Source organism: Crotalus tigris, unplaced genomic scaffold (assembly GCF_016545835.1).
Source record: "Crotalus tigris isolate CLP2741 ecotype Arizona unplaced genomic scaffold, ASM1654583v1 scf7180000023689.1477605, whole genome shotgun sequence".
Taxonomy (NCBI): domain Eukaryota; kingdom Metazoa; phylum Chordata; class Lepidosauria; order Squamata; family Viperidae; genus Crotalus; species Crotalus tigris.
The window spans coordinates 90,640-103,512 of NW_024100120.1; the positions used below are offsets into that span (position 1 = coordinate 90,640).

The 12,873-nt window shown below is 36.8% G+C and overlaps 1 long non-coding RNA gene across 1 annotated transcript in view; it reads right to left on the minus strand.

The window, feature by feature from the left end:
• Positions 1–2,739: 2,739 nt before the first annotated feature.
• LOC120297782 overlaps positions 2,740–12,873 on the minus strand; it is a 145,763-nt gene continuing 135,629 nt past the window's right edge. Inside the window, exon 3 of the long non-coding RNA XR_005553883.1 lies at positions 2,740–4,786. This is a non-coding gene — a long non-coding RNA (uncharacterized LOC120297782). The remainder of the gene's footprint in view (positions 4,787–12,873) is intronic.

Below are 12,873 nucleotides of genomic sequence, written 5' to 3' on the forward strand. Positions count from 1 at the left end.
CGTTTATGGACCCACTCATTTTGTGAGGCGGGGAGGTGTTTCCATGCTACTAGGTATTAAGTAGTCCCATGATATCTCCTAGAGTCTAGGATTTCCTTTATCTTGAAGTATTGTTCACCTTCCACCATAATTGGGGGTGGGGGGATTTTTGGCCGTAAGGGTGACTGCTGTTCTCTTTTCAGCAAACTGCAGTGGAAAATTGGGTGTATTTGCCTAAGATTTTTGGGTAGTTCTAATTCTACTGTTACTGGGTTTATGATTCTTTTAATTGGAAAAGGCCCTGTATATTTTGGTCCAAGTTTTTTACAGGGTTGTAGGGATTTTAGGTATTTTGTAGATAAGTACACCATTTCTCCTATAATGAAATGTGTGGGTTCGACCCTTTTTTAAATCTACTTGTGTTTTGTATGCTTGCCTAGCTTCATCCAGAGCTTTTCTAACTATTGGCCAGGTGTTTTGTAATTGTCCCATCCATTCTTTCAGTGATGGGATTGCTGGTTTGTTTGGGTTAGTTCTGGCATGGGGTTGAAACTTTGACCATAGCTATTTGAAAAGGAGTGTAACCTGTGCTGGAGTGGATTGCATTATTGTAAGCAACTTCTGCGAAAGGGAGTAGGTCTGACTGCTGGAAATTAAGAAAGCATCTTAAATATTGCTCAAGTACTGAGTTCGAATAGTACAGCTCCCACTGTCACATCACTTTCATCCGCCTGTATTCAAAAGGGCTTATCCATGTCTGAGTGCCTCAGAACTGGTTCAGCAGAAAAGAGTCTCTTCAATCTCTCAAACGCCTCTTGGCACTCCATTGTCCACTTTAGTGGTTGGCTAGGTTTTACTGAGGATGCTCCCTTCATTTTTAGTAAGTTCGTGAGGGGCAAGGCTATCTGGGCAAATGAGGGAATGAATTGGCGGTAAAAGTTTGCAAAACCCAGGAAACTTTGCAGCTGCTTTCTTGTGTGAGGTGGTGCCCATTCTAATACTGCTCTGACCTTTTCTGGGTCCATTTCAATGCCCTGTGGGGATATGCGATAACCTAGGTAGTCTATCCTTTCCTGATGGAATTCGCATTTCAATAGTTTGGCATATAGGTGGGTGGCTCGCAGTTTCTTTGAAACCACTCTGACTAGGTTGACATGTTCTTCTTTAGATTCGGTGAAGATAAGGATGTCATCTAAGTAAACCAGGACCCCCTTAAATAGGTGTTCCCTTAGTACCTTGTTGATCAATTGCATAAATACTGTGGGGGCCCCTTGTAATCCAAATGACAAAACTTTGAACTGGTAGCACCCCATTGGGCAGTTAAATTTGGTCTTTCATTCATCCCTTCCTTAATTCTCACATGGTAGTAGGCTTCCCTTAGATCTAGTTTAGTAAAAATTTTCCCTTTCGAGAGGTGTGATAACATGTCCTTCATGAGGGGTAGGGGGTATAGGTTGCTTTCACTGATTGTATTCAGGAGCCTATAATCCATGCATAAGCATAAAGAACCATCCTTCTTCTCTCTAAAGAGGACCGGGGAGGTCACTTTAGGCTTGGCTGGTTCAATGAACCCCCTTTCTAGGTTTTTCTTTATGAATCTTTCCATTTCATCCTTCTCCTTTGGGCTTATGGAGTATAATCTGGGCTTCGGGAGTTTTGCCCCAGGCTTGAATTCTATGGCACAGTCAGTGGGTTGATGGGGGGAAGCTCATCTGCCCTCTCCTCGCTGAAAACTTCAGCAAGATCTATGTATTCCTCTGGTATTTCTGGTACCACAAACTGTCACTTTGATATTAATGAAGGAAGTGAGAGTCATTAAAAAACCCCTGCTTATCCTCCTCCCCTTTCGTAGTATGACATAATCCAGCATAGAGTAAGAATTGGGTTTTATCAGAGTAGGTAGATAGAAATGAAATATAATTGGATTCTGACATTAGGTCCTGGCACACCTTTTCTTTTTTATTGAAAGTTTTTGCAATTTTACAATAAAATCTCTCTCCCACTACCTCCCTACCCTCCCAAAACCCTCCCCCCCTCTTCCCAGAGCTGCATACAGGGTTAGCTAGAACTAAGAATACAAAACATTTAAACTGAAGTAAACCTCAAACAAAAATTACATTAAAAAAAAATCCAATATATATATATATATAATTAAAAAAGTCCAATATATATATATAATAAAAAAACTTATTATCTTAAACTTTAAACTTTAAACATAAATTATTCAAAAACTAAATAATATCTTTTAATATCATACTTGTACTGTATAAAGTTTATCCATCTTTTCCACACCAAGAGATATTTCTCTTGCGATTGATCTTTCAAGTAAGCTGAAATTTTTGCCATTTCAGATAAATAAGAGACTTTAAAAAACCATTCCTCCAAAGTAGGCAAAAATTCCTTCTTCCAATATTGTCCTAACAACAACCTTGCCGCTGTAATTAAATTTAACATTAAAATAATTTTTTTTATCATCACAATCAACAATAATACCTAACAAAAACAATTGTGGAGTGAATTTTATCCTTCTCTTAAAATTTTTTTGAATATTCCACCTTATCTTTATCCAAAAAGCTTTTATACTTTTACATGACCACCAAATATGATAATACGTTGCATCCAAACAACCACATCTCCAACATTTAGGTTGCAAATTTGAATACATACGAGACATCTTTTGTGGATCAAGGTGCCATCTATAAAACATTTTATAAAAATTTTCCTGTAGATTTTGAGCTTGCGTGAATTTAACATTCCTCACCCAAATTATCTCCCATGTTTCTAATAAAACCGGCTCATCAAAATTTTGAGCCCATTTGACCATGCAATCTTTAACTGGCACACCTTTTCAAACATCTGTCAAGTGAAGACTCTAAAGCATTGAGAAAACAGTGAGGCTTTTAACATGTATTAGTATGTAAACTTCCCTATGTATAAATATCCGTTAGTCAATACTTTAAACCAGTTTGCACTCCCCCTTTTCTTTTCTTGCTAAAAATTAGTTCCAGTTTTTTAAAAAATATTCTTATTTATGTAGACAAAAAAACCAGTATTTTCTTTTTAAAAAACAAATCCTGAAAGCATAGTCAACTTTTCATATTTTTACTTGTTGCTAGTAGAAATTAATTTTGTAATATTTAAGAAATAGCAGCAGTTGGTTTGCAACAATAATGTAAGGGACAATTTTCTACTTTTACATTGATATCAGACAGCCCATGCCCCACTGGGTCATACTTTCAGAGATAATACCTTATCTAAACAGAGAAACAGAAGGACCCTGGGCAAACAAAAAACAAAAAAACAAAACCCAGTGGGAATATGAATGACTTCCAAATTCCTGCTGACTTTCCCATTGATGTTGCTTGTAGGAAGCTGGCAAGGAGTGTCAGAAATCACTCCTCCTCCACCTTGATTGATGTACAGAACTGTCTGCCATTGTGCCAAGCAGAAGGGGAGGGGAATGGGAGTTGTGGACTATGAGGAAAACTGGTAGCGAAGAAACACCTTTTTTGATCATGCAACTAGGCAGAGAGTCTTTAAAAAGGTTTAGGCAGGAAAAAAGGTGCAGCAATATTTGTTATTGTAGAGTCTTTGATTTACAACAGTTCATTTAGTGATCCTTAGAAGTTACAACAGCACTGATAAAACTGACTTATGTTTTTCACACTTGCAACCATTCCAGCATCCCCCATGTCATGTGATGAAAATTTAGATGCTTAGTCACTGTCTCATATTTATTGATAGTTGAATATTATTTATAGCTGCAATGTCTCGGGGTCATATGATCACTTTTTGTGACTTTCTGATAAGCAAAGGCAATGGGGAAGCCAGATTTACTTAACAGCCATGTTACTAACTTAACAACTGCAGTGATTCCCTTAACAACTGTGGCAAGGTTATAAAATGAGGCAAAATTCACTTAACAACTCTCTCACTTAGAACAGAAATTTTGGGCTCAGTTGTGCTAAGTTGAGGATTACTTGTAATTTACAATATTTTGCATTGTTCATAATACAATTGTGAATTCATTGATAAACTAGGGACTATTGATAAGTATAAAATATAGATTTTCCCCCTTTTTCTGCCTCTTTTTCTTAGTTCCTATTTTTAGTCTGTACTTTTCTTCTTTTAATATTTTTTCTATAAGATTGTTCTTTTAAAAATAAAGATTATATTAAAAATAAAAAGGCAAGTTTTAAAACTTGTAGAAAATTTGACAATAGATTTTATTCTTTTTAATAGTGTAATAAATTTATTTTGAATAATAAATATAAATTCATTTTCCACAATTCTTCACACTGATGCACTGCAATTACTTCTTGAAATTTTGCATTCATTTTATCATGCAATTTTTATTTGTTCTCTCTCCATGTTGTATTTCAATGTTTATAGATGCCACCTAATAAATGGTCTTGTTTTTGTATAAGATTTTCAGATTCTGTCATTTTTTTCCAGGTTCCCCCCCCTTTATCATTTTTAATCTTTTCAGTTATTTGTAGACATATATTAACCATGATAGTAGATTCCTTCCTTTGTGAAACAATACTTATCGTGTTTTGAATCTGTTTCCTGAATCTGAAGATACCATTGACATTTCGTTAGAGTAAAAAGCATGGGATGATGATGCTAATGGTGAGATTGCTGGATTTATCCTTGCTTTTAAAAGAATTTAGATTTTTAAAATACTTTTCTTATTATATGTCCATGTGTTTTTCTTCTTCTGTTTCTTTACACCATAGATATCCATGAAGTCCATTAGCTGGGCCTTTGCATACAGATGTTATCACCAAACTGTTTCTTCTTTGGACTGTGGAAAGAGAAGTTGATACATTACAGCCTAATTTAGCAAAAAGGGGTTGCTTTAATTGTCTCTTACTAGAATAGTAATAGATTTTCCAAAGTCTTTCTTCCGAGCCTTAAGAAATGTTTCCATTATTTTCCTCAGAATTTTCTAGGTACTGTAAGATTTGGGAATGAAATTAAACCCATAATAGTAAATCCTATAACTAAAACAAGTTTAAAAATTAGCCCAATGTGAGTGAGGACTCTGTGATATAATATGATCAGGAATCAAGGTTCTTTATTATTTCAGGAAAGACAATCCTTCCACTTCCAACTTTCTTGGTTTGCAATAGAAAATTTTGCAATTAAGATGGAAAGTATTTGAGCTGAAAACATTTCCAAACCCTTTAAAGCATCAGGAAATTTACATGTTCAACTTAATACAATTGCAGACCTTGCTTGATTCAAAAAGGTTGGGGATGAAGAGGCAGAGTGGAATGTCTGTTCCCATCTCCTTTCCAGATGTTTGTTTCAGGAATATCCAAGGGATTCCCTAAGTGAGCTACAGTATTTAACAATGAAGAAAAAGAAAGGAACCTGCAAAAGTTCTAATGTTCCCAATTCCTCCTCCCTATGCACACTTAGTTGTTTTTTGATGGTAAAGAATCGCAGATTGCTGAAAATTTAAATCATGTATGTCTTTAGTGATGTATTTAATTTTGAGAAAGAAGGTGCACCCCTTCATCCCTCCCTCCCTCCCTTCCTTCTTTCTCCTAATATACAAGGCAAGGTGCCAAATTTATTTCATCTTACAACAGTGAAAAATTGGAAACAGCTGTTGTTAGAAAATTTTAATTTCTCTGTTGGTGAAAAATAAACCAGAAGTTGACTGCATTTAGCTGATTCAAAATAACTTCTTTATATTTATATCAAAATATTTACAATACCATACATTCTTCTTTACAGCAACATAGCTTAATGAAGACTTCTTACCAAGAGATACAGACACAAACCTGAGACTGAAAATTCAGCTCCTAACTCAATACCCTTTTGCACAGACTCAGTAGCACTTTCTTCACATTGGCTGACTGAGTTACCACATGACTCTTCCTGCTCATGAATATTCCAACACTCCTCCCTTCATGACAGGAAGAGACATCAGACCTATTGACTTAATACATTCTCCATAGTGAACACCACCCAATGGTTTAGTCATCATTATTTGGCAATACCTTTTTCTTATATACCCACTTACAACCCACAGCTTTGGTTCCCTGTGGCAAAGTCACTGATTTAAATACTTCATGGTATCCCATGGATTTAATCTCTTTATCCATGGCCTCCTTCCATCTTTCTTGTTCAGCTTTTGGTAATGCCAACACCTCTTTATAACTTCTTGGCTCATACTGCACATTGCAAACCTTTACCTTGCTGGCAAAATACCTGTCAGGTGGATATTTTGTTACATCGCTCTGACCTACATGGTATTAACTGCTCCTGTGTCTCAAGTCTTTCTGGCTTCATGTCTTGTTCAGCCTCTCCTCCCTGAACATTGACATCTTCAATAATAATTTTTCCATCATTAGATGAGTTATTGTCATTAAATAGATCACCATCATTAAGTGAGACATATCCAGAATTTGCATTAATTCTGTCCCAATTTTGTTCTGCAAAATTAGCAGACCTTGAAATTACAATTCTTTTACTTCCATCGCTAAAGCGATATCCTTTTGACCCTGGCTCATAGCCCACAAACCTGAGCTTTCTTGCCTTTTGCTGTCCCTTTCTTCTGATTGCTTTCGGAATATGTACCCATGCAGTACTTCCAAAAATTCTCAAATGTGCCAGTGATGGCTTTCTCCCATATAGAATGGCATATGGAGTATTATTAATGGAGGAACTCCACAGCCTGTTAACTATATAATTGGCAGTCAATATGGCTTCTCCCCAATATGACCTGCTCATACCAGAATATTCTAATAATGAATCTTTCATTGTTTGCAAAACACCATTCCTTCTTTCAGCTACACCATTCTCTGCTGCCATGTAAGGATTTGTACATCTGTGTCTTATCCCCAACTGCCCCAACCATTGTTGGAATTTAGTTGACATAAATTCAGTACTTCTGTCAGTTTGCAACTGACACACTTGTTGTCTGTACCTTCTCTCTACAAAACTTACCCACTGTTTGACTTGTTGTAGCACTTCTGTCTTACCTCTAAGCAAGTAGCAAAACAAATACCTGCTATAATCATCAACAATTACCAGTGCATATTTTGCTCCTCCCAAACTGGCTTGCATAGGTCCCACCAGATCTGCATGGACCAGCTCTAGAGCTCTTTTTGTTTGTCTTGTGCTATATTTACTAACTGGGAATGCCTTTGACTTCAATGCTTTGCATACGGAACAGTCTAAATATGTTTTGCATCCCTTCAAATATAGCCCTTCTGCAAAATCTTGCATTTGCTGCAAAACTTTAAAGCTTGCATGGCCAAGTCTTCTATGTAGAAGGTGAACGCACGAATCATGCTCTGCAACATTCTTAAATATATGGGAACACTGAACCTTTTGTCCCAGCAATACATATAGGTTATCTTCCTTTATGCCTTCTGCACAAATATTCCCATTCCTTTTGATGAGACACTTCCCATTTACAAAAATGATCTCAAAACCTTGTTTGTCTAAATTAGACATACTTAACAAATTATGTTCCATCTCAGGTACACAAAGCACATTGGTAAACTTTGATTCCAAATATGGAATTTTTACATCGCCTCTTCTGATGACTTTTGCTTTCTGGCCATTTGCCAAAGCCACAGCTTCTTGTGCTACTGGAACAAACCTGCAAAATAATTCAGAGTCATTAACAATTGTTTGACTTGCCCCACTATCTATTAACCACTTGTCTCTGTTGTTGCTAGAGCAAACATTTGCAACACCAAAATGTTCCTTTTGCAAAACAGTCTTTTTTGCTTGCACAAATGTCCTTTGCTGCAAATTGTTCCTCTGCAAACAGTTCCTTTTCAGATGGTTGTTTGCTCCACAAATGTAGCAATTCTTTTCTTGCTGAGCTCTCTGCTTGCAAAATCTCTCTTTTGATGCAACTTGGTCCCATTTGCTCCTTGTTTCTTCTCCAGAGACTTGCAGTCTGGACCTCAGGAATTTCTCCTCCTCATGGCTGTTCCTAAAATATTGCTTTTCTTCTTCATTAAGCAAACATGCCTTTAAAGCCTCAAAATTTAAGTCTTGCTCTTCTTTACACTCAAATATAGCAGAAGCTCTGGGCCCATAACCTGTTAGATGTAGTAATCAGTCCTTAGTCATTGAAGGGTGCAAAGAAATGGCCACTTTCTACGCAGCCTTTATTTATTTATTTTTTATTGAAAATTTTTATAAATTTTTACAAAAAAACAAAATAACAATACAAAAACGAAAAACAACATATACAAAAAAGCTAAACATGACATAACAAAACTCCCCTTCCCTGACCCCCCCCAAAACACCCACCCCCTTCCCCCCCTGAGCTTCCCAGAGCAGAATATAGGCTTAATTAAAAAAGAATTAAAAAAGTTATATATATATATATATAAAAAGAAAATATAACACTGAGATATATGTATATATATATAAAAATAAAAGTTATGAAAAAGCTATGTGATATTTTTTTATATCCAATTTAAATTGTATAAATTTTATCCATTTATCCCAAACAGCTAAAAATTTCTCTTGCATTTGTTCCTTTAAAAAAAGCCGAAATCTTTGCCATTTCCGCCAAATAAGACACTTTAAGGAACCATTCCTGCATTGTAGGCAAAGATTCCTTCTTCCAGTATTGTCCTACTAACAGCCTTGCGGCTGTAATCAAATTTAACATCAATATAACCTCCTTTGTATCACAATCAGTAACTATGCCTAGCAAAAATAATTGTGGAGTAAATTTTACCCTCCTTCTAAAAATTCTCTGAATATTCCACCATATCTTAATCCAGAAGGCTTTTATCTCTCTGCACGACCACCAAATGTGATAATAGGTAGCATCCAAACAACCACATCTCCAACATTTAGGCTGTAAGTCAGGGTACATGAAAGACATTTTTTGTGGATCAAGGTGCCATCTATAAAACATTTTATAAAAATTCTCCCTTAAATTCTGTGCTTGTGTAAATTTGACAATCCTCACCCAAATGGTTTCCCAGGTATCCAATGGAACTGGTTCACTAAAGTTCTGCGCCCATCTAATCATACAATCTTTAATTAATTCCGTTTCTGAGTCCAATTCAACTAGAACCCCATAAATTCTCTTAATATGAGTTTGTCTTTGATCCTTCACTTGCTTAATAAAATTTTCATCTTCTCTAAGAAAACCCACCTTACAATCCACCTTTCATCTGTCTACTAATTGCCTGTATTGAAACCAAGAATAAATAATATTTTCTTGTGCTAACTCTTCCCGTGATTTTAACTGCCAATTTTGTCCATCCCATCTGAGTAGCTGTCTGTAAGACACCATGTCCATTTTAACACCTCTTTTTATTCCTTCTATCGCATGCCAAGGTATAGCCCATAATGGTACTTTAAAATCATCTTTATAATATTTTCTCCAAATCCTAAGTAAGGAAATTCTTATAATGTGAGATTTGAAAGCCCAATCCACTTTTTTATTGAATATTAAATAGGCATGCCACCCAAAAAGTAAATCCCATCCCTCTAGATGGAGTATCTCAAGATTTGTCAAATTTACCCAGTCACTAATTAGTGTTAAAACCACCGCATCATAGTATAATTTCAAATTTGGTACCTTGAGTCCACCTCTCTCACGGAAGTCTTGCATGATTTTAAACTTAACCCTTGGCTTTTTCCCTGCCCAAATGAATTTATTGACGCCTTTCTGCCATTCACTTAAATTAATCTCATTCTTCAAAATCGGTAACATTTGGAACAAAAAAAGAAACTTGGGTAGAATATTCATTTTTATCACTGCAATTCTTCCCATGAGAGATAATTGCAACTTCTCCCAATTCTTCAAGTCCTTCTGTACACTAGCCCACAACCTTTCATAGTTATTTTTAAATAATTTTGCATTAGAAACAGATAACATCACCCCCAAGTATTTTACCTTATTAACAATTTCAAAACCCGTCAAGTTAACCAGAGTCTGCTTCTCCTGAATAGTCATATTTTTAGGTAGGATTTTAGTCTTATTAACATTAATCTTAAAACCCGAAACCAAACCATAATAATGGATCAACTGTAATAGCTTTACTGCAGAATGGGTAGGTTGCGACAAAGTAACCACCAAGTCGTCCGCAAAAGCTCTTAACTTGTATTCTTTTTTGTTAACTTCTATTCCTTTAATTTCCTGCGACTCTCGAATTTTGATCAACAGTAATTCCAGTGTTAGAACAAACAACAATGGTGATAATGGACATCCCTGCCTAGTACCTTTCTCTATTATAAAAACCTCTGACAAACCTCCATTGACAATAAGTTGTGCCGTTTGTTTTTGATATATTACCGTAAGAGCTTGTAATATCTTTTCACCAAAGTTCATCTCTTCAATTACTCTTAACATAAAATGCCAATTCAGTTGACCAAAGGCTTTTTCAGCATCTAAAAATATCAGCCCGGTGTTTCCACCCGGTTTCGAACCGGGGATCCACTCTCGAGTCCAGCTTCACCACCACCGTAGCCAAGCCTGATACAGCTGCAACTATATCTTGCCGCAAGATGGTATTATTGTCTTCTAATGAGACCTTCATCCCACTTAACTCTTCTTTAATTTCAGATTTAATCTGTGTAACAAGTTGCTTCATTTCATCTCTGATTTGGGATACAGCATCTCCCATTATACCTTTAATCTCTTGTGCTGACAGGCCTGGCAAAGGAGGGGAGGGTGGTGACTAGGTCGGTGGTACATGTTTGGGTTGTTGTTGTGGTTGTTGTGCAATTAGAGTTGTGGGAGAGGAAACCACCTTAGATGTTATAGAAGGCGGCTGTCTCTTTGAAGCCATTTTATGAAATACAGTTCTCTCTTCCCTTCTCCCCCCCCAAAAAAGGGAGGAGGGAAACAGAATTTAAAAAAAGGCAAAAATACTATAATCCTTAAAAGTCCAAAAAAGAAAAAGGAAAAAAATCAAAAGAAAAATCCAAAACCAGGAACAAAGAGATCAGAAACAGTCATTTAAGTCCAGTACTTTAAGAACAAAGAGACAAAGAAAGAAAAAAAAAACTCCAACACTTTCAAAACGCCATCTTATTTTCTCTCTCCATGCCAGCAAGAAAGAACAAAGGAAAGATAGCCAAAACTAACTAAAAGAAAGAAATAAAACACTAGACTAAAAAAAGAATCCTTTAAACCGCTCTGTCCGCTTCAAAAGTTACTCACCAAGACACTGTAATCGCGGAGATAGAGGCGGCAGTTTCTTTTGCTTCCAAAGAAGCAAAAACAGCTGGGAGGCGGAGATCAGCAGGAGCTCCGAGGGAACACTCCTTCCACCCCCTCTAGGAATAAATCCAGAGGGGGTTCAGGGGTTCTACCTCTACTCCTGCATTCTCTACCCCTTCCCTTTGCCCGGGAAGGGGATTCCGAACCGCAGGCCAGCTGATACGCGCTGCGCTCCGTGGTTCTGACACCTTCCCAGCTGGACGGCTACTAAGTAGCCGCCATCGCCGTCACCCCGTACCGGAAGCTCCAGCCTTTATTGTTTAATAGAGATTTACAAATAGCAAAAGATACTGCATGGCAATAGCATTTCATTGGCTAAAATCCTTTACCAATCCTCAAGAGTAAAAGGCTAGAGGCCATAAACAGGGAAACTTGTTGTTCACCAGCCAGCCTTATCAAACTGGCAAGGTCACATAAACCTGCGCACTTTCACGTCACTATGGTGATGTGAGGGGGGGGGGAGATAGATGCAGGGAAAAGATACAAGCGTTGGGGCGGCAGTTTTCTGCACACGACTTTCACCTGTCTTTCACCCCTACATCTCACTCCTTTTTGTTTTGTTAGACAAAATATCGCCATAAGCGGGGTTAATAAAAGGATTATAATCAGGGGAGGAGCATCCTTGCAGTTGTTAATATAGGGCCAAAACTTGACCCTGAGGCAATGTGAGAGAGAATCTACTGGGATTTAAAGCTCTAATACATATATTGCAAAATGAAAGAAATACATTACATAAACAGCACCCATAAAGATCCTAAGGTACCAATTTTAAAATCAAAGGCCAAATTGTATAAAATATAAATCTGGTGCTGGATGGTTCATGAATTATCAGAAATATTGAAACAATACATTTCCTCAAAACGTTTACAACCCAAATGCTGGTGTAAAAGCAAATAATCAATTGCAGCATGATTTTGCAAAATAGTTCTCAAATTTTGCAGTTCATGGTTGATCGATGAAATAGTTGAAGAAGTAGTATTAATTGTTTTTGCCAAATTTCATGTAATAGCATTAATGTTGAGGTGAGCACGAACAGCAAGTCCTGGCACGCCCACTAGAGATATAGCCAATGCTACAAAGTAAGGTTGTCTCAGAGTCATAAGTGTTGTCTAGTGTGACATCACGTGAAGAATGGTTCATGTGAACTTGTTGTTTGGAAAGCAAAACAGGAATCAGCTGGCTGAGGCAACATTGTGCTTCACTAATATTAGCAGGAATATAATTTAAACTTTCTTGACCACACATAAAAAACCCTCCTTGCAGTAGCCAAGCATGTCCAAAATGAAAGGAAGTCTCTATTGAAGCTGTGCAGTTTAAAGCAGGTGAGTCAATGCGATGAAAGTGAGGTTTTTTAAGCAATAACCTCCCAGAGTCAGTGAAGTTTTGAATTACTGCAGAAGGGGTGCAAACAAAGACTAAACATGTAGAAAGCAAATTTTCCATGTCATACATTTCAGATAAACAAAAGAAGTCATTTTGTGTGATGTTAGATTTTGCTTCATTCGTTGTTCGAATGATTGTTTGAATGGGATGACAGTTACAGTTGTCAAAGGACAGATGTTAATGATCAGACATAAACAAATGATGGATAAGAAATTTGCAGTTAAAACCACAAAAATGGCAGCACACAGGTTCTTGGGGATCAAGTTCTTTACATCTCCCCACAT